This window comes from Trachypithecus francoisi, unplaced genomic scaffold (genome assembly GCF_009764315.1).
Source record: "Trachypithecus francoisi isolate TF-2019V2 unplaced genomic scaffold, Tfra_2.0 Lachesis_group17, whole genome shotgun sequence".
Taxonomy (NCBI): Eukaryota; Metazoa; Chordata; class Mammalia; order Primates; family Cercopithecidae; genus Trachypithecus; species Trachypithecus francoisi.
This window is the reverse complement of record NW_022681462.1, coordinates 6,888,368-6,911,220: the sequence shown is the minus strand read 5'-3', so window position 1 is coordinate 6,911,220 and position 22,853 is coordinate 6,888,368.

Genomic DNA, 22,853 nt, shown 5'->3' with positions numbered 1-22,853 from the left:
GACTTAAATGTAAAAGTGAAAACGATACAAACCCCAGAATAACAACTAGAAAATACCATTCTGAACATAGGTCTTGGCAAAGATTTTGTGATGAAGACTCCAAAAGCAACAAAATCAAAAATTGACAACTGGGACATAAACTAAAGAGCTTCCACACAGCAAAAGAAACTATCAACAGAGTATACAGGCAATCTACAGAATGACAACAAATATTTACAAACTATGCATTCATCAAACATATATCAAAAATCTATAAGGAGCTTAAAGAAATCAACAAACACAAAATTGAATATCCCCATTTAAAAAATAGGCAAAGGACTGAACAGACACTTATCAAAAGAAGCATACAAGTTGCCAACAAACAAGAAAAAATGCTCAAACTCCCTAATCATTAGAGAAACACAAATGAAAACCACCACAGGATATCATCTCACCCTAGTAAAAACAAATATCAAAAAATATCAAAATATCAAAAATATCAAAAAATATTAAAAAAAAAAATAAACGCTTACAAGATTGCAGAGAAAAGGGAATGCTCATATCCTGCTTGTGGGAGTGTAAATTAGTTCCGCCATGATGGAAGTACTTTGATTTCTCTAAGAACTTGAAAGAGAGCTACCATTTGACTCAGCAATGCAATTATTGGGTATATATCCAAAGTAATATAAATCATTCCACCATAAAGACACATGCACTAATATGTTCATTGCAGCACTATTCACAATAGCAAAGACATGCAATCAACCTAGGTGCACATCAGTGGTGGAGCAAAGCAAATATGGTGCGTGTATATATATATATATGTGTGTGTGTGTGTGTGTGTGTGTGTATATATATATATGTATGTATATACCATGCATATATATATATATATATATATATATATATATACACCACGCAGTACTATACAGCCATAAAAGAGATCAAAATCATTTCCTTTGCAGGAACATGGGTGGAACTGGAGGCCATTATCCTAAGCAAATAGATGCAGAAACAGAAAACCAAATATCCCTTATTCTCACTTATAAATGGCAGGTAAACTTTGCACAAAAAGAAGGAAGGAATAGACACCAGGGTCTACTTGAAGGTGGAGGGTCCAAGGAGGGTTAGGATCCAAAAAATACCTATCAGGTACTATGCTTACTACCTGGTTGACTAGATAATTTGTACACCATACGCCATCAGTATCCAATTTACCCATGTAACAAACCTGCACATGTACCCACTGAACCTAAACTAAAAGTTGGAAAGCACAAAACTAAAAAATAAAAAATATTTTCTTTCTTCAATAATAAATTAACCTTAGCTTATTGTAACTCTTTTTCTTTATTAACTTTTTAATTTTTTTAACTTTTTGACTTTTTAAATAATACTTAGCTTAAAATACACATTTTACAGGTATACAAAAATACTCTCTATATTCTTGTTCTACCATATGTTTTTCTATTTTTATGTTTTTTAACTTTTTTTACTTTCTAACCTTTTTTGTTAAAAGCTAAGACAAAAACACCTATATTAGCCTAGGCCAACACAGGTTAAGAATCACTAATATCACTATCTTTCATGTACTCATCTTTTTCCAATAGAAAATCTTCAGGGGCGATAATACACATGGAACTATGATTTCCTATGATAACAATGCCATCTTCTGGAATACTTCCTGAAGGAACTAACTGCCTGAGGCAGTTAACATTTTTTTTGTAAGTACAGGAGTACACTCTAAAGTTACAATACAAAGTACAGTATAGTATAGACCATTAACGTAGTCATTTATCAAGTACCATGTACATTACATAATTTTATGTACTACACTTTTATAAGACTGACAGCACAGTAAGTATGTTTATACTGGCATCACCACAATGCATTGCACTAGAACATTAGATGGCTACGGAGTCTCTATGCAGTAGAAATTTTTCAGCTCCATTATAATCTTATGGGGCCACTGCCATATACACAGGATCTGTCACTGACTAAAATATTGTTGTGCAGCTCTTTACTATATATCGATAATCAGGTAAAATCAAAATGATCTAAACACTCCAATTAAAATAGATTGAGTACTAAAGCACAATTCAATTATGTACTTACTATGAGAAATCCACTCTCATTATAAAGACACAAATAGGTTAAAGTAAAAATGGTGGAAAAGGATATATAAAGAGAGTGCTAATTCAAAGAAAATTGAAGTGACTTTATTAATATTGCACAAAGTAGATTTCAGAATACGGGACATTATTGTAGTAGAAAACACATATTGTGATAGACATAAAGTACCCAAACTCACTCAAAATGAAAACAATAAATTTCATACCCTATATTTATTATAAAAGTAAACTTTTAGTTAAAATCCTCCCTACGAAGAAAACTCAGGCCAGGATGGCCTCATTGGGAAATTCTACTCTATATTTAAGAAAAAGATACCAATTATATGAAACACCTTTCAGAAGATTTAGTATAGAATATTTGTCATTAAAAATCTAGCCACAGATGTTCAAAGCAACCTTATTTTAAACAGTCCCAAACTGGAAACAACGCAAATGTTCATGGGAAAACAAATTATATTTGTGCAGTGGAATATTATTCAGCAGTTTAAATACACTACACTAATAACTGCAATAAAATAAATTAACCTCAAAATAATGCTGTATGAAAGAAGTCAGACAAAAATATTACATCTATATGATTTTGTTTACATACAATTTTAGGAAATATAAACTAATCTCAATGGTGCCTGGGGAAGGGAGAGAGAGCAACCAGGAAGATGTGAGAGGGGTGGATTAAAATGGGGGCATGAAAAACTTTCGGGGTGATTGTTATGTTCATTATATTGATGGTGGTGATAATATTAACATATGTACATAGATGGCTAGATAGATGCAAACACATATGTGTCAAAACTTATTAACTGTGTACTTTATTGTATACCAATTATACCATTAAAAGGTTGTAAAATAATTTAAAATAAATAAATCAATTCCTGGCTCTCCAGGAAAATTTCAATTCCTAGAGATAAGTCAAAATATATATTATACCATATTATATATTATATATACTTCTATATAGCTTAACAGGTATCATTATATAAGTATACATTGATGTAAATATATATTATACATTATAAGGTATGCAAATTTTTTAAATAACAGAAATATATCCAAAAAGTATTCATGCAATTAGCTGAAAAATTATCAGCTGAATAACTATCTGAAAATTATCTGAATAATATGCAGTATATAGCTGATTATCTGAAAATATTATAAGTTAACTTCTAAATGACATCTGATTTTTTGGATGCTGCCCAGAGAACCCAGACTCTTTCCACATCATTCACTAATGACATCTTAATTTCAAAGATTCTTTCTTATGAGTATGTTTAGGTCCTAGAGCCATGGAAGAAAATAAGTTCTTTGGTCTCCAATAACAAATTACCTCCTGCAGCTTTCAAACTGCTCTACTCAGCAACATCACTTCTCCACTAAGCACAGCAGCTTTCTCTGTAAAGAGGTTGTCACTGTGTTCTCTGCTAGAAAGACCAATGTCATGGCTACTATTTGCACAGGCTGAGGTGGCTTCCTAAACACCAATGCTCAATGCTGCACTGCTGAGTACTGCTTATGTGACACTTTCAATACCCCAAGTTTTTCTTCATTTTTCATACAAGGATTGGAGGAGAAGTAATAATTTGCATCAGAGTTTTGAAAAAAAAAAAAAAAAACTGTAATACTAGCCACAGTAGAGGCAAACTTTTCTCAAATTTCAATCCTTAAGTAAAATGTATAGCTTCTCAATTTACTCAGCCACAATATGATTTCACCCACTTTATATAAACCAAAGAGATTTAAGATGGAAGGAAGAACAAATGTAGAGTAAAGAGAGTAGATGTGAATTGCCAAAGGGCTGTAGAATCAAAAGCTAAAGCTGTGGCTAAAGACATCAGAAAGAATGAGTTCTTCCAAAAATAAAAAAGAATTCCAAGGATTTTACAAGATTCTCGCAAGTAAAGATCGGAGAAATAAAAGTCATCAAAAAAGGAAGTTAAAGAGTTCCTTGCAAAGTAATGAAATAAGCATAGAAGCAGAGGATGTGGGAAAACATTTCAAGTACAAAAAAAAAAAAAGAACTTAAACAAAAATAGGATTATCAAAGTATAAAAATAAAGAGCAGAGGATTTTGAAATCAGATTGTCATTGGAGGCTTTCAAGAGAAAAAAAAAAACAATGTAGGGGAGGGGAGGGGAGGAGAAAAGGGAGGAGGGGAGGAGAGAAGGGAGAAGGGGAAGGAAAGGGAAAGAGATGAGGAGGCCAGACACATTGGTTCACGCCTATAATCCCAATACTTTGGGAGGCTGAGGCAGGCTGATTTCCTGAGCTCAGGACTTCAAAATCACCCTGGGCAACATAGTGAAACCCTGTATCTTCTAAAACACAAAAAAATTAGCTGAGCATTGTGGCACATGCCTATAATCCCAGCTACTCAGGAGGCTGAGACGGGAGAATCTCTTGAGCCCTAGAGGCAGAAGTTGTAATGAGCCAAGATCCTGCCACTGCACTCCAACTTCAACTTGAGAGACAGAGTGAGACTCCAGGGGATGCGAGGAGGAAAGAAGGAAGAAAGGGAGAGAGAGAGAAAGGAAAGAAAGAAACATAGAAACATCGTATAGAAGAGATTTCACAGGGCATGAACGAATGAGCAAATTGTCTTGCTGTAAATCATTCTTCTAGATATTTGAAAGTGAAAAAGAAACAAAGTAGAACAGCAAAGTGGAGGAAGTGCGTTTTAAATTTTCTACTTTTTTTTTTTTTTTTTACCTATATGTGAGAGAACAATACATGCTTTTGTCACACAAGGAAGGCAGGATGGAGAGAAAATTCCTGATGATACAGAAAGAAAAAGAGTCAATAAACTGTAATGAGACCCTTTGGGACCTGGAATAGGATAGAACAGTCATGTTTAGTAAGAATACAAATCTTTTCCTGGTCTTGATACTACTGCCACCACTGTCATCACTAATGCTGATTCTAGTGTTGATAAAATCAGTCCCTTTTTAACTCAGCAGATCCAAGGTTTGTGGGGTTTGAACATTAACCTGAGGGAAGGGCTCTATAAGAACAATTACAATATTAATTATATAAGTGAATATTTATTTAGAATATGTAAAGGAATTACAATAAATCACAAATTTTTAAAAGCTAAGAATACCATAAACATCAAAGTTCAGAAAATATATTATTATTCACAAACTTGGTGATATACTCTTTAGTTTTGTGGCTGCATACACACTGTCTCTTCATGTCACAAAGATTTTGTTACATTATCTTCTAAAAAACAAACAGGAAAATAAGAAATCGGCATCATCAACCAAAACTATTTTGATTATTGCTAATTATTTGAAATTTTTCCATAATTTTTACTATGAGCAATTGGTAATGTCACATCTGGAACGTCTTCCAGTTTCTTACTCCTGGAAAACTATCCAACCTCAGTCCCTCTTATGCTCTCAGTATCGCCCTTTATGGCTGGCTTATGGCTGCAGCAGTTGGTCCAGCTGGGCCAGTTCCTTGCTTTACGCCCACTTCTCCTGTACCCTAACCCACAAGTCAGCCCTAGGAGGATCAGATAGTCATGAAGCCCAGGGCATAGCCTTGGACAGGATGTGAAGCAGCAGCACCTCTTTGGGCTCTAATTTTATTAGGTCAGGGATGGGGTCAAGTAGGCAAGTGGACAATGAATTTGGGAGCTGGAGACATTGCTGGCAACCCCAGGACCACCACCTGCCAAGCCATGGAGGGTAACTTCTAGGCTGAGGCATTGACCCTGTTGGAGTTCTGGCTTCCTCCTTAACATTTCACTTGGAGAAGAACTTTCTGAGCTTCATAAAAGGCCCCTACAAGGAAGGCATGACCTAGCTTAAGCTATATTAGGTAAAAACTGTCTCTGGTTGAAATTCCTATTTACTATAAGTGCACTGAGATAATACCTATACATAATAAATATTCACTACATATTTATAGAATTAATACATTTAATAGATGGTAATGCCATTAACCAAGAACAGAACACAAGGAAGTTGCCACGAGGAAAAACTATGAATTTCGTTTGAACTCACTGAATTTCCATTTCCTGTGAGAAAGTAGGTTACTGTATCTGCCACATACCTAGAAATGTGGTTCTAGAGATGTATCTAAGATATAATTCATAGAATACACTAGCACAGACATATACCTGGAAATGTAGTTCTAGAGATGTATCTAAGATATAATTCATAGAATACACTAGCACAGACATACTAATTAAAACTATGTGTATGGTGTCTTCAGGGAAGTGCAAAAAAGGGCCAGGCACAAAGACCAGAGACATAAGGAAGAAAAGTCAATGTTACAGACCAACTGGGTTAGAAGCATATGCTTTCGTAAGTGTTGAGAGAATAATTTTTAAAAAAAGATTTAATAAATTAGATGCAGAAAAGGATAAGGAAATAGGATTAAAAGTGCAGTAAATCAAATGATGAATTGATGGGTGCTGACTAGTTGATGGGTGCAGCACACCAACATGGCACAAGTATACATATGTAACAAACCTGCACGTTATGCACATGTACCCTAGAACTTAAAGTATAATAAAAAAAAAGTGCAGTAAATCCAATATTTTGTTAATAAAATCTAATCAAATTGATAATACTGAGGTCTATTATATGTAAGTCATGTGACTAACTCATTTCTCAGTTACCCTTAATGAGTTACTGTTCATAATTGGAAGAATAATATTAGGCTTTCTTCTGTAGTTCAAATGCATTCAGGTTTGGGTGGCCTGGTCATAATGTCCACTGAGTAATGAGGCTAGGATAAATGTTATCTTATTTGCTATGTGTCAGGGAATTAATTAGAAAATAAGTATATTTAAAATTGCCATTTGAAGGACTATAAAACTGAATATTACCAAATGTTAATTACCGCTTTTGAAGATGTGTGTTAGAAATAGTATATTTTTCAGTGCAATCTCCTTGATCTATATGCCTATATTTCATATTTGCTTTCCACTCCTCTCATATTCCTCCATTTCCCACAGAACAGAATGTTTTATCTGCTAAAATATTTTCCATGGCACAGTCTTCTATAAACACGCACATGCACATACACACAAACATAAGCATATATGTATATCTATTTTATATATCTCATTTCGAATAACAAATTATTGTGACAGCATTTCCTAAAGAAATAGAAAAAAAAATGCTTCTTCATTTAAGGAAAATAAGATCTGCTGTACATAAGAAAGGAGAGGTTATATTTTCTACAAATTAGCCCTTCTGTTTTGATGGTAAGATATTTTATTATCTCATATCTTCCAACAAGATTCCCTGTGACATCAGTTAAGGATACTGCCACAGAACATGATTCAAAGTTATAAGTTAAACAACTTGATCTTACTTAAGACAGAAGGAGATTCATAAAAGAACTTTACTAGGCCTTTAATAAATTTTCCATCATTTCAAAATAAAGATAGAATCAAAATGCCAAGAGTGCATTGTTTGAAGATAGATCTCCCCATTTAGATGGGAAATAGTGACCAGTGAAGCATTCGGGATTTCATTTCATGAAGACATTGGTAAAGAAAGGGAATGATATTTTACTTTCATAATATTCTACTTAGGTCTCAGAGCATAAATTTAAAATGCCATAATGTTTGTTCTGTTATCATTTAATTAATTTTGAAAAAAATATTTCAGGTTTTAAAATGTCGCCATAGCATATACAAAAGAAATTCAAAATAGTCCTTGATTTGGCCAGTAGAAGTCCTCTGTCACCAAAGCTGATACTGAGGCTTACGAAAGTAGTTTTAAGCTAACCAGTTTAACTCAAATAAGAAAAACAAAAATAATGTACTCAACACCAGGTAAGAAAAACTGATACAGTTTTTAGAAAGGTTGGCTAATTTTTTTATTTTCATATTGGTATTTTAGTGTTTTGTAGACAGATGAATTTAGAACAAGGCTATCTATAATTTATTAAACTTGTTACCTAATTTATTTCACTGGAGAGTACTTTAGCATCAAGCAGTAATAACTTCCTCATGATTCCCTTAGCACCTGGAGCAATATTTCATTCCATTACACAGGATTAAACATCATTTGCCCAAAATTATTGACAGTGTCTCCTCATCCAAATCAGCTTTAGAGAACCACATCAGAGCACATGACAAAACTTTTTTTCTGAAGCTCCCATCATGTTAATGGTATTGATGTCTGACAAGTTTTTCTGGAAAATGGTTTGTTATGTAGCACCTCCATAACACTCAGTCCCCAGTTAATTCTTCATTTATCCTTTTTTAAAAAATTTTCAACTTGTATTTTAAGTTCAGGGGTACATGAGCAGGATGTGCAGTTTTCTTATATAGGTAAACATGTGCCATGATGATTTGCTGCACAGATCATCCCATCACCTAGGTATTAAGCCCAGCATCCATTAGCTACTCTTCCTGATGCTCTCCCTCCTCCCACCTGACTTCCAACTATACTACAAGGTTACAGTAAACAAAACAGCATGGTGTTAGTACAAGAACACGTAGACCAACGGAACAGAATAGAGAAGCCAGAAATAAGACCACACACCTACAACCATCTGATCTACAACAAACATGACAAAAACAAACAATAAAAAAGATTCCCTATTTAATAAATGGTGCTTGAAAAACTGGCTAATCCTATGCAGAAAATTAAAACTAGACCCCTTTCTTACACCATATGCAAAAATCAACTCAAGTTGGATTAAAGACTTAAATGTAAAACTGAAATCTATAAAAACCCTAGAAGAAAACCTAGACAATGCCATTCAGGACATAGGCATGGGCAAAGATTTCATGACAAAGACTCCAAAAACAATTGCAACAAAAGCAAAACTTGACAAATGGGATTAAGCCAAAAAACTGCTACACAGCAAAAGAAACTATCATCAGAAGAAACAGACAATGTACAGAATAGCAGATAATTTTTGCAATCTATCCTTCTGACAAAGGTCTAATATCCAGCATCTACAAGGAACTTAAATGTGTATATATACACATAAAAAAGCAGGCAAAGGACATGAAGAGACACTTCATTTATACTTTGAACTGCATGCTAATTGGTACTTCCGCTCAGTTGATTCATTCTCTACTGCTTATCAACATCGTACTCTGCAGCCCCCATTCCATCTTAACCTCTTCTACCTGCTCAAAATTTTATGTAAATTCCCCACACCCTCTTGTTCCTCCATGTTTCCTTCATTTTTATGTCTCTTGTGCACAAGAGCTGATAAAACAGACTCAGATCTTAGCATATTTCCTTTGTCTTTTTTTTTTTTTTTTTTTTTTGAGATGGAGTCTCACTCTGTCGCCCAGGCTGGAGTGCAGTGGCCAGATCTCAGCTCACTGCAAGCTCCGCCTCCCGGGCTTACACCATTCTTCTGCCTCAGCCTCCCCAGTAGCTGGGACTACAGGTGCCGGCCACCTCGCCTGGCTAGTTTTTTGTATTTTTTTTAGTAGAGACGGGGTTTCACCGTGTGAGCCAGGATGGTCTCAATCTCCTGACCTTGTGATCCACCCGTCTTGGCCTCCCAAAGTGCTGGGATTACAGGCCTGAGCCACCGCGCCCGGTCCTCCTTTGTCATTTTAAGACCTTTTCACTCCATTGTTACGTACTATTGACTCCTCCTTTGAGGCCCACAGCATCTGTCTCAACTAGTCGGTATGCCTTTTTGTCAGCATTCTCTACAGGTCTCCTAATATTTACCCACATTTAGCCAAGTTTTAATTATCCATATCAGTGGCTCCCTACCAACACAAATGCCATTGTCACCTGAGGATTTCAGCAGGACTCATACTGTGACTGGACTGCTTGATTCCAGTGACTGTCATCCATTGTACATTTCAGAAACCAAGTCCAAACTTTAGAGCCTTCATCCTGTAAACTGTAATCATCTGTATCCACGATTTGAAATTCTCTTATTTCAAATTTAAAATTAAAAAACTCTCTTCTTAGGCCGGGTGCAGTGGCTCAAAGCCTGTAATCCCAGCACTTTGGGAGGCCGAGACGGGCGGATCACGAGGTCAGGGGTTCGAGATCATCCTGGCTAACACGGTGAAACCCCGTCTCTACTAAAAAATACAAAAAGCTAGCCGGGCGAGGTGGCTGGTGCCTGTAGTCCCAGCTACTCGGGAGGCTGAGGCAGGAGAATGGTGTAAACCCGGGAGGCGGAGCTTGCAGTGAGCTGAGATCCGGCCAGTGCACTCCAGCCTGGGTGGCAGAGCGAGACTCCGTCTCAAAAAAAAAACTCTCTTCTTGCCTCATGTGAAACAGGCTTCTATGTTTTAATCTCTGTTAGAAATAAATTTTCGGTGCCGCAGAATAAATAGCACTCAAACATAAATTTTCTCAGCAAGGCAATTTTACTTCTATAGAAGGGTGTGTCTCATGGATGGAGCAATGGCAAGAGCACACCTGAACAAGAGAACGGAAGGGGTTCTTATCCCTGATGCAGGTAGTCCATACTGCTGTGGCGTTCCCCTATTGGCTAGGGTTGGAAAACACAGTCTAAGCTAATTCCAATTGGCTGTTTTAAAGAGAGCAGGGATACAACCCAGAGTGGCGGGGTGAGCAGTTTTGGGGCAAAGACAATTATGGAACAAGTGACTAAAGATGACTCAGGTCAGAGCAGGTGACCAGGGGTGACTCAGGACAGAGCAACTGACCAGAGGAACAGATATGAACTACTGATTAGAATTGGCAGGAAGGTTATTTACTGAAAGTAGGAGCAAGGAGATGAAGAGAATGAGGAAGTTAAACCTTAAAATGGAGAACAAAGAACTGCACATACTGACATACTGATTCTTTGAAGAGAAACTTAGAACTCACTGTATTTAACATCCCTGACAGGCTTCTCAGCTGCAGGACTATTTTTCTCTCTCATCCTAAAACATCCCAGGTTCAGGAGGTATTGTAGGTATTCTCTTTGATTGCTGTTGCTTATTCCAGTGCTTTCTCCACTTGTCTTCTGAAAAATGTCCTTATCTTTTGATATTCAAATTAATTTAGCTATATTTACTACTACTCTTTTCATTACCATTGTACTCATAGGTGAACTCTCCTTTTTGAAGACTTGGCTTCTGGTTTATAGATTTCCATTTTTTTAAAATCTTTTTTGTGAACTTTACATTCTAAAACAGATGATTTTAAGAACACTGAGCCATAATAAAAATTTCATAAATATTAGTTGAATCAGGGAATGAATTAATCACACTTATTTCTCAGTATCTGTCCACCTTATTTTGTCTTCCTTCAGATCGAACTTAAATTTCTTGGTCGGCCTTGAAACTGGCAGTCTTTCTTGCAATTACATTCAACTTGCAAAAATCCTTAACGTTTTGGCTTTTCTCTCTTTTCATCACACTAGCCTAGCTAGACATTAAGTCCAATTGATCCCAACCATTTTTTCCTATCTGTGCAGGAATCTGAGCGTAAGAACATTGATCTTGAAAATAATATAGCTATGAACTTATTTTAGAAAGTTATTACAATATTAATATAATAATTATAGTATTAATTACAATATTGATTATAGTATTAATATAATATTAACACCATACATAGTGGCTAATGGTTTTATAATTCTCTGTAAATACTAGGGTTTTCAAGATTTAATTTTGGAATCCCTTTTCTTCTTTACCCTACATTTTTCCAGCAGAGAGCTTCATCAAATTGCATGACTTAAAATATCATGTATGTATATCTTTAGGCTCTCAAATTTAGATCAAGTAATTATTCACCTTTGTTCTTAACACTTCTGCTAGGTTTTGGTTTGTCGTTTTGTGTTTATTGGTTTGCTTTTAAGTTCTTAATTATTAAAATTAAGATATGTTATAATTTTGACACATCACTTTATGCCAACAATTTAATATATTGCTTCATCATGAACCAGTAAAAATTGGTAACTATTCACTACATAGAAAGTTCAAGTTTACTTGTAAAACAGTTGAACAAGGTTTCCATTATAATGCTTTTTTTTTTTTTTTTTTTTTTTGAGACAGAGTCTCGCTCTGTCGCCCAGGCTGGAGTGCAGTGGCTGGATATCAGCTCACTGCAAGCTCCGCCTCCCGGGTTTACGTCATTCTCCTGCCTCAGCCTCCCGAGTAGCTGGGACTACAGGCACCCGCCACCTCACCCGGCTAGTTTTTTGTATTTTTTAGTAGAGACGGGGTTTCACCATGTTAGCCAGGATGGTCTCGATCCCCTGACCTCGTGATCCACCCGTCTCGGCCTCCCAAAGTGCTGGTATTACACATTATAATGCTTTTAATTGCATCCTCTACCATAGTAATTTCTACATTTCTATGTTCTAGATATTTTTTCTTGTTTCCTTGACCAGGATACCTATATATGCTCAAAATTATTATCTTCAAAAAATTCAGCTCATAGATTTATCCGTGAACTCTACTGATTTTAACTTTAATTTGTTAGTATATGTTTAATGTGTAAATCATAATTCCCAGCTAACCTTAGAGATCTTTAAGCTTTATGTTTTATAGCATCTTCACTTAAACATGAGTTATTTTATTATTTATAAATAAGACTGTAAAAGTATTAAATTGCCTTGTAGTATGGAATTAAAAGAACTAGAGAATCAAGAGCAAAAACATTCAAAAGCTAGCAGAAGGCAAGAAATAACTAAGATCAGAGCAAAACTGAAGGAGATAGAGACACACACACACACAAAAAACCCTTCAAAAAAATCAATGAATCCAGGAGCTGGTTTTTTGAAAAGATCAACAAAATTGATAGACCACTAGCAAGACTAATAAAGAAGAAAACAGAGAAGAATAGATGCAATAAAAATGATAACAGGGATATCACCACTGATCCCACAGAAATAAAAACTACCATCAGAGAATACTATAAACACCTCTACGCAAATAAACTAGAAAATCTAGAAATATGGATAAGTTCGGGGGGCGGAGCAGGATGGCCGAATAGGAGCAGCTCCAGTCTCCAGCTCCCAGCTCGAGCAACACAGAAGACAGACTCCACCTCTGGGGACACGGCACAGCTAATCAACAACAACAACAACAACAACAACAACAAAGCAGCAGAAACCTCTGCAGACGCAAACAACTCTGTCTGACAGCTTTGAAGACAGCAGTGGATCTCCCAACACGGAGGTTGAGATCTGAGAACGGACAGACTGCTTCCTCAAGTGGGTCCCTGACCCCTGAGTAGCCTAACTGGGAGACATCCCCCACTAGGGGCAGTCTGACACCCCACACCTCACACGGTGGAGTACACCCCTGAGAGGAAGCTTCCAAAGCAAGAATCAGACAGGTACCTCACTGTTCATCAATATTCTATCTTCTGCAGCCTCTGCTGCTGATACCCAGGCAAACAGGGTCTGGAGTGGACCTCAAGCAATTTCCAACAGACCTACAGCTGAGGATCCTGACTGTTAGAAGGAAAACTAACAAACAGGAGGGACACTCACACCAAAACCCCATCAGTACGTCACCATCATCAAAGACTAGAGGCAGATAAAACCACAAAGATGGGGAAAAAGCAGGGCAGAAAAGCTGGAAATTCAAAAAAATAAGAGTGCATCTCTCCCTGCAAAGGAACGCAGCTCATCGCCAGCAACGGATCAAAGCTGGATGGAGAATGACTTTGACGAGATGAGAGAAGAAGGCTTCAGTCCATCAAACTTCTCAGAGCTAAAGGAGGAATTACGTACCGAGTGCAAAGAAATTAAAAATCTTGAAAAAAGAGTGGAAGAAATGATAACTAGAATAATTAATGCAGAGAAGGCCATAAATGAACTGACAGAGATGAAAACCATGACACGAGAAATACGTGACAAATGCACAAGCTTCAGTAACCGACTACATCAACTGGAAGAAAGAGTATCAGCGATTGAGGATCAAATGAACGAAATGAAGCGAGAAGAGAAATCTAAAGAAAAAAGAAGAAAAAGAAATGAACAAAGCCTGTAAGAAGTATGGGATTATGTAAAAAGACCAAATCTACATCTGATTGGGGTGCCTGAAAGTGAGGGGGAAAATAGAATCAAGTTGGAAAACACTCTTCAGGATATCATCCAGGAGAACTTCCCCAACCTAGTAGGGCAGGCCAACATTCAAATTCAGGAAATACAGAGAACACCACAAAGATACTCCTGGAGAAGAGCAACTCCAAGACACATAATTGCCAGATTCACCAAAGTTGAAATGAAGAAAAAAATCTTAAAGGCAGCCAGAGAGAAAGGTCGGCTTACCCACAAAGGGAAGCCTATCAGACTAACAGCAGATCCCTCGGCAGAAACTCTACAAGCCAGAAGAGAGTGGGGACCAATATTCAACATTCTTAAAGAAAAGAAGTTTCAACCCAGAATTTCATATCCAGCCAAACTAAGTTTCATAAGTGAAGGAGAAATAAAATCCTTTACAGATAAGCAAATGCTTAGAGATTTTGTCACCACCAGGCCTGCCTTACAAGAGACCCTGAAGGAAGCACTAAACATGGAAAGGAGCAACCGGTACCAGCCATTGCAAAAACATGCCAAAATGTAAAGACCATCGAGGCTAGGAAGAAACTGTATCAACTAACGAGCAAAATAACCAGTTAATATCATAATGGCAGGATCAAGTTCACACATGAAAATATTAACCTTAAATGTAAATGGATTAAATGGTCCAATTAAAAGACACAGATTGGCAAACTGGATAAAGAGTCAGGACCCATCAGTTTGATGTATTCAGGAGCCCCATCTCACATGCAGAGACATACATAGGCTCAAAATAAAGGGATGGAGGAAGATCTACCAAGCAAATGGAGAACAAAAAAAAAAGCAGGGATTGCAATCCTAGTCTCTGATAAAACAGACTTTAAACCATCAAAGATCAAAAGAGACAAAGAAGGCCATTACATAATGGTAAAGGGATCAATTCAACAGGAAGAGCTAACTCTCCTAAATATATATGCACCCAATACAGGAACACTCAGATTCATAAAGCAAGTCCTTAGAGACTTACAAAGAGACTTAGACTCCCATACAATAATAATGGGAGACTTCAACACTCCACTGTCAACATTAGACAGATCAACGAGACAGAAAGTTAACAAGGATATCCAGGAATTGAACTCATTTCTGCACCAAGTGGACCTAATAGACATCTATAGAACTCTCCACCCCAAATCAACAGAATATACATTCTTCTCAGCACCACATCGCACTTATTCCAAAATTGACCACATAATTGGAAGTAAAGCACTCCTCAGCAAATGTACAAGAACAGAAATTATAACAAACTGTCTCTCAGACCACAGTGCAATCAAACTAGAACTCAGGACTAAGAAACTCAATCAAAACCACTCAACTACATGGAAACTGAATAACCTGCTCCTGAATGACTACTGGGTACATAACGAAATGAAGGCAGAAATAAAGATGTTCTTTAAAACCAATGAGAACAAAGATACAACATACCAGAATCTCTGGGACACATTTAAAGCAGTGTGTAGAGGGAAATTTATAGCACTAAATGCCCACAAGAGAAAGCTGGAAAGATCTAAAATGGACACTCTAACATCACACTTCAAAGAACTAGAGAAGCAAGAGCAAACACATTCAAAAGCTAGCAGAAGGGAAGAAATAACTAAGATCAGAGCAGAACTGAAGGAGACAGAGAAACAAAAAACCCTCCAAAATATCAATGAATCCAGGAGTCGGTTTTTTGAAAAGATCAACAAAATTGATAGACTGCTAGCAAGATTAATAAAGAAGAAAAGAGAGAAGAATCAAATGCAATAAAAAATGATAAAGGGGATATCACCACTGACCCCTCAGAAATACAAACTACCATCAGAGAATACTATAAACACCTCTACGCAAATCAACTAGAAACTCTAGAAGAAATGGAAATTTTCCTGGACACTTACACTCTTCCAAGACTAAACCAGGAAGAAGCTGAATCCCTGAATAGACCAATAGCAGGCTCTGAAATTGAGGCAATAATTAATAGCCTACCAACCAAAAAAGTCCAGGACCAGATGGAGTCACAGCTGAATTCTACCAGAGGTACAAAGAGGTGCTGGTACCATTCCTTCTGAAACTATTCCAGTCAATAGAAAAAGAGAGAATCCTCCCTAACTCATTTATGAGGCCAACGTCATCCTGATACCAAAGCCTGGCAGAGACACAACAAAAAAAGAATTTTAGACCAATATCCCTGATGAACATCGATGTAAAAATCCTCAATAAAATACTGGCAAACCGGATCCTGCAGCACATCAAAAAGCTTATCCACCATGATCAAGTGGGCTTCATCCCTGGGATGCAAGGCTGGTTCAACATACGCAAATCAATCAATGTAATCCAGCATATAAACAGAATCAAAGACAAAAACCACATGATTATCTCCATAGATGCAGAAAAGGCCTTTGACAAAATTCAACAGCCCTTCATGCTAAAAACGCTCAATAAATTTGGTATTGATGGAACCTATCTCAAAATAATAAGAGCTATTTATGACAAACCCACAACCAATATCATACTGAATGGGCAAAAACTGGAAAAATTCCCTTTGAAAACTGACGCAAGACAGAGATGCCCTCTCTCACCACTCCTACTCAACATAGTGTTGGAATTTCTGCCAGGGCAATCAGGCAGGAGAAAGAAATAAAGTGTATTCAGTTAGGAAAAGAGGAAGTCAAATTGTCCCTGTTTGCAGATGACATGATTGTATATTTAGAAAACCCCATTCTCTCAGCCCAAAATCTCCTTAAGCTGATAAGCAACTTTGGCAAAGTCTCAGGATACAAAATTAATGAGCAAAAATCACAAGCATTCTTATACACCAGTAACAGACAAACAGAGCGCCAAATCATGAATGAACTCCCATTCACAATTACTTCAAAAACTGACAAGCCATATGTAGAAAGTTGAAACTGCATCCCTTCCTTACACCTTATACAAAAATTAATTCAAGATGGATTAGAGACTTAAATTTCAGACCTAAAACCGTAAAAATCCTAGAAGAAAACCTAGCCAATATCATTCAGGACATAGGCATGGGCAAGGACTTCATGTCTGAAACACCAAAAGCAATGGCAACAAAAACCAAAATTGACAAATGGGATCTAATTAAAATAAAGAGCTTCTGCACAGCAAAAGAAACTACCATCAGAGTGGACAGGCAACCTACAGAATGGGAGAAAATTTTTGCAATCTACTCATCTGACAAACGGCTAATATCCAGAACCTACAAAGAATTCAAATAAATTTACGAGAAAAAAACAACCCCATCAAAAAGTGGGCAAAGGATATGAACAGACACTTCTCAAAATAAGACATTTATGCAGCCAACAGACACATGAAAAAATGCTCATCATCACTCGCCTCAGAGAAATGCAAATCAAAACTACAATGAGATACTATCTCACACCAGTTAGAATGCGGATCTTTAAAAAGTCAGGAAACAACAGGTGCTGGAGAGGATGTGGAGAAATAGGAACACTTTTACACTGTTGGTGGGACTGTAAACTAGTTCAACCATTGTGGAAGACAGTGTGGTGATTCCTCAAGGACCTAGAATTAGAAATACCATTTGACCCAATCATCCCATTACTGGGTATATACCCAAAGGATTATAAATCATGCTGCTATAAAGACACATGCACATGTATGTTTATTGTGGCACTACTCACAATAGCAAAGACTTGTCATCAACCTAAATGTCCATCAATGATAGACTGGATTAAGATAATGTGGCACATATACACCATGGAATGGCTATGCAGCCATAAAAAATGATGAGTTCATGTCCTTTGTAGGGACATGGATGCAGCTGGAAACCATCATTCTCAGCCAACTATGACAAGGACAAAAAACCAAACACTGCATGTTCTCAGTCATAGTGGGAATTGAATAATGAGAACACTTGGACACAGGAAGGGGAACATCACACCCTGGGGCCTGTCTTGGGGTGGGGGGAGAGGGGAGGGATAGCGTTAGGAGATACACCTAATGTAAATGACAAGTTAATGGGTGCAGCACACCAACATGGCACATATATACATATGTAACAAACCTGCACTTTGTGCACATGTACCCTAGCACTTACAGCATAATTTTAAAAAAATAAAAAATAAGCAAGTTAACACATGTTAAGTGTCTAGAACATTAAAAAAAAGTTTTAGTAAAACCATTAAGATTTTAGCACTTGTAACTCCTTTGGAAAATCATTCTAAACACATTTAAAATCATTTCAAAATGAATAAAATATTGTGATTAAATACAAATAAGAATGGTAAATATGAATTGAAATGAGCATTTTCATATTCCAAGTATTTTAGTTAAATTCCCTTCATATAAAAACAATATGAACACTGAGGATAGTTTTGTGGCTTAAGTTTTCCTCCTAGCTGCATATTAAATGGGGTCAGTTTTGGCTTATTCCAATGTGTTACTCTTGTAAATCCACTTTGACTTAAAGAGAAAACTCCGTAAAAGAAGAGCAGCACTTTTTTTTAATGTTAACATAAAAGGAGTATCATGGGGCATAATGGCCAAAAACCAAACACAAACAAAACAAAAAACCTTGTCTATTTATTGGGAAAATATATGAGTGCATTTTATGATTATGAAATAATATAATTTGCAAGTTGTGTTTGGCAGCTGAGTTACATTTGAATTCCAAATGCCTGTTGAGCATCTTTTTGCAAATAAATACCATCTAAAAATATTTCTTCCAAGTTTCTAACAATATTTTTCAAATATGAGATCAAGAAACTAAATTTTTACTTTATATTCTGCAAAAGAACATGTTATTTAATTTTTCCTGTAAAATAAATTGGGAAGAAAGAATGTATTTTTCAGAGCTTCATAAAGTAAAAATTACATGACTTATTTTTAGCACTAATTCACATTATCTATAGCTAGATTTTTGCTCAAACTGTTCAAAACATGAGAAGTCATACTGAAATTTATCCTTTGAAACTTCAGGTTTATTTTACTCAGACGTTCAATTTTATCTGCCACATATGTCATGAATCTGCATAAAGTTAAGATTCTTTAACTTTTTTTTAGCATTTTTCATTCTATTTCTAAAGATCAACAGCATACTTTAGCATATAAATTTAGTCAAGCATTATTTTTCCTCAGTGAAATCATCAAGTTTCAGCAAAAATAAAGTCCAATGTCTTGTGTAATGAAACACTTTTCTCTATAACTTACTGCTTGGACAACGAAGTTGAAGGTGAATTAAAGACCTTACTACTTGCCTTTGAAAGTTGCTTGTAATTGTGAACAAAAGCCTATATCAGTGGAACAGTATCAGCATATACTTCAATAATTTGCTTTATTATTTTATTTCAGATTATTACCTTTGAATAAAGTTTATATTGGTTCAATCATATCATCTTCTTTGGTGGTAATTTCCAAAGTGTATCAGCAAAAGAAGCACAAATATATAGTAATTAATAGTAAAAGTGAGGTTATAATTATTCTCTTTTAGAAATTTGGATTCTCAATTTACTGTATACAATAGTCAATTCAACTTTTTTTTTTTTTTTTTTTTTGAGACGGAGTCTTGCTCTGCCACCCAGGCTGGAGTGCAGTGGCCGGATCTCAGCTCACTGCAAGCTCCTCCTCCCGGGTTCACGCCATTCTCCTGCCTCAGCCTCCCGAGTAGCTGGGACTACAGGCGCCCGCCTTGTCGCCCGGCTAGTTTTTTGTATTTTTTAGTAGAGACGAGGTTTCACCGTATTAGTCAGGATGGTCTCGATCTCCTGACCTCGTGATCCGCCCGTCTCGGCCTCCCAAAGTGCTGGGATTACAGACTTGAGCCACCGCGCCCGGCCAATTCAACTTTTACTGAAGTCAAAAATTTCTAATCAATGTATAACATCTTAGCTGACTAATAGGACCTACCTTCTGTTGCAAAAAAATAAAATAAAATAAAATAAAAGGTTAGAATATGCATAGCCAATTTCAAAATTAAGAAAAGCAAACAGGCAGGAGACAAACTAGGAAGAAATTTTATCTAATGGTCTTTTATAGAATATTGCAACCAACAAATGTAGACCATTTGTTCTTTTCAAGCACACCTGAACATTCATCAAAATTAGTCATGAAGTAGGCCAAGAAATAAAGTTTCAACAATTTCAAAAGAGTTACAAAGTTTTGTCATTATTTAAATATATTAAAGTTCAATAATAAAATTATAACTTAAAAACTCTATGCAATTAAAAATTAAAAAGAAAAACCGTTTTCAAAACTTGTGGAATAAAAGCATTATGATGGAAAACCAATTTAAACTATTGTTTCTCCTAAGGAAAACTAAGTAGCTAGATTAAGTTTTTAAAGATGTAGCAAATATTGAATAAAGTTGATTTACTCAAAAGCATTTAAGATCTACCAAAATAGTGCAACAAGCTCCAGGAATGGCCAAGAGCTCACTAGGGTAAGCACAGATAGATCTTTTGAACTTGAGAGCATGTGCTAACCTTAAGGAAGCAGCTGAGAAGCTTAATATTAATAGTTCTTTATATGACTTTTCAGGACTGACAAAATCTGGGTTAAGAACTCTGGAAGGGCCACCATCAGTCTTCTGCTGTGATCCTATGGAGTTACACTCTAGGGATAGAGTAGAAGTAGAAGTCCATCTGTGTCTCAGAAAACCCTGAGGTTTAAACAATTGGTAATACGATCCTAGAATACCTGTGTTTCTAAATATTTGGAAAGGGTAGAAGAAAATCATTTTTGGAGGAAGATATCATCCTAGTCCTCAAAATACTTTGACAAACAATATTTTAAAAAATTAGTAAACAGTGCATAGTCAAATAAAAAGACATATGAGACGAAAAGAAACCATGATTCAGAAGTAGTAAAAACAATAGAAAAGAAAAAACATACACAGCCCTTCAAATAATGAAATTGTCAAAACATTATGTAATATAACGACATTATCTAAGCTCATGGAGACAAAATCCAATTTGAAAATGCTGGTGTCAAACTAGAAGCCATTTAATATGACACAGGATTCTTGAAAAATCTTAGAGAAATTGTAGATCAAAAATTTTAGTAATCACAACTTAAAATGTTATAGAGAATTTCTGGTTCTGACAACATAGAGAGGCCCCATTTCTCCCAGGTCCTACCTGTCACTGGGAAAACAGAACAAACAAGCACAGAGAGTCTCTTAAATGTAGAACAGAGATTGGATGCCTAGGAACCTTGGAACTTGGGGAACATCAGAGAGATTAGTTCCCTGGATTTCCTTGTTGTTCCCCATCTATACTGGACAGGGAGATACATAGGCCTCTGACCCAGAATGAAACAGGCACAAACAAATAAAATTCCATGAAAAGGCTGTCCTCATTAGTTAAAAAATGAGAAAACAGTGTCTAACAAAAGTATTTTTGTTTGTTAGCAATACTATCTTTATTCCTGTGAAACAATGAACAAACTGTGTATGCACACACACACACATACACAAACACACACAAATACACACATATACACTCCACCATGATTTCACTAGGACCAAGCATGGAGTGACTTGCTAAGTGATGTATGCCAAGCTTGGAGCCACCTGCTAGGTGATGTCTGGCAGGTCTAAGCACAGAGCTAATTATCACAAAACAATAAAATTATTCCAGATAATGCTATGGCGATGGAGGTATGTCAATAGGACACAGGAAACAACTAACAAGAATTCCCAGTGTGCAAAGCAAAAATACAATTGAGCAAAAAAGCAGTACGCTAGATAGGATTCTGGAACAGAAAATGGAAATTAAATGAAAACTAAGAAAATCTCAGTAAGGTATGGAATTAGATAGTAACACTGTAGCAATATTAGTCTATTTTTTTAAACGGATCATACCAATGTTTGATATTAATAGGGAAAAATATGTGTGTGATATATGGAATCTCTCTGTGCTATTTTCATATTTTTTTGGTAAATATAAATTCACTATAAAACACAAGCTTTATTTTTAAAAAAGAACCAAACTGAATTTGTAGAACCTAAAAATATGATAACCAAAATAAAATGCCATAACGAAATCTGGTTTGGTACAATAATAGAGTGAAGATGAGAGGATAGAATCAGTAAATTTGAAGATAAATTAATATAAAATGTACCCAACTTTAAAAATACAGAAATAATAAATTTGGGGAAAAAATGATAATTTCATAGACATATTATAGTCTATTAAATACAGCGGAAACAAAAGTAGTAAACTGAGAAATAGATCAGAAAAAGCTATACACAATGAACCACACAGCAATTAAATATGAAAATTAGAAAAGAGAGAATAGGAGATAGAGAGGATAAAGTGAGAATATCTAACATTTATCTAACTGAAGATAAGGAGAAAAGAAATGAAGCAGAGTCATTAAAGAGATTATGTCTACGGAAATTTCAAAACAAATAAAATACACCAATTCATACATTCAACATCAAAGCAAATTTAATTAAAAAAAGAATCCACTTCTACAAACATGAGAAAACTCAAAGAAAAAAAGAAAAATCAATCAAAAGAGTGAAAGATTGATTGACAGCAGATTTCTTAACTGCAGTAATGGAAGATAGTAGATAGTGGAATGGTCTCTTAAATGGTTTGAAAAAGTACCTGGCAAAGAATAATTTTATAATTCCTAAAAATATTTTTAATGAATGAAAGTAAATAAAGCCACAAAAGCTAGAAGAAATTTTGATCAGCAGACTTGCACTAAAGGAAATTCTAAATTACATACTTTAGGCTGCAGGGAATATGATATCAGATAGAAGTTCCACAAAGCAAAGTGGGGAAAAAACAACTTAATTTTAAACAT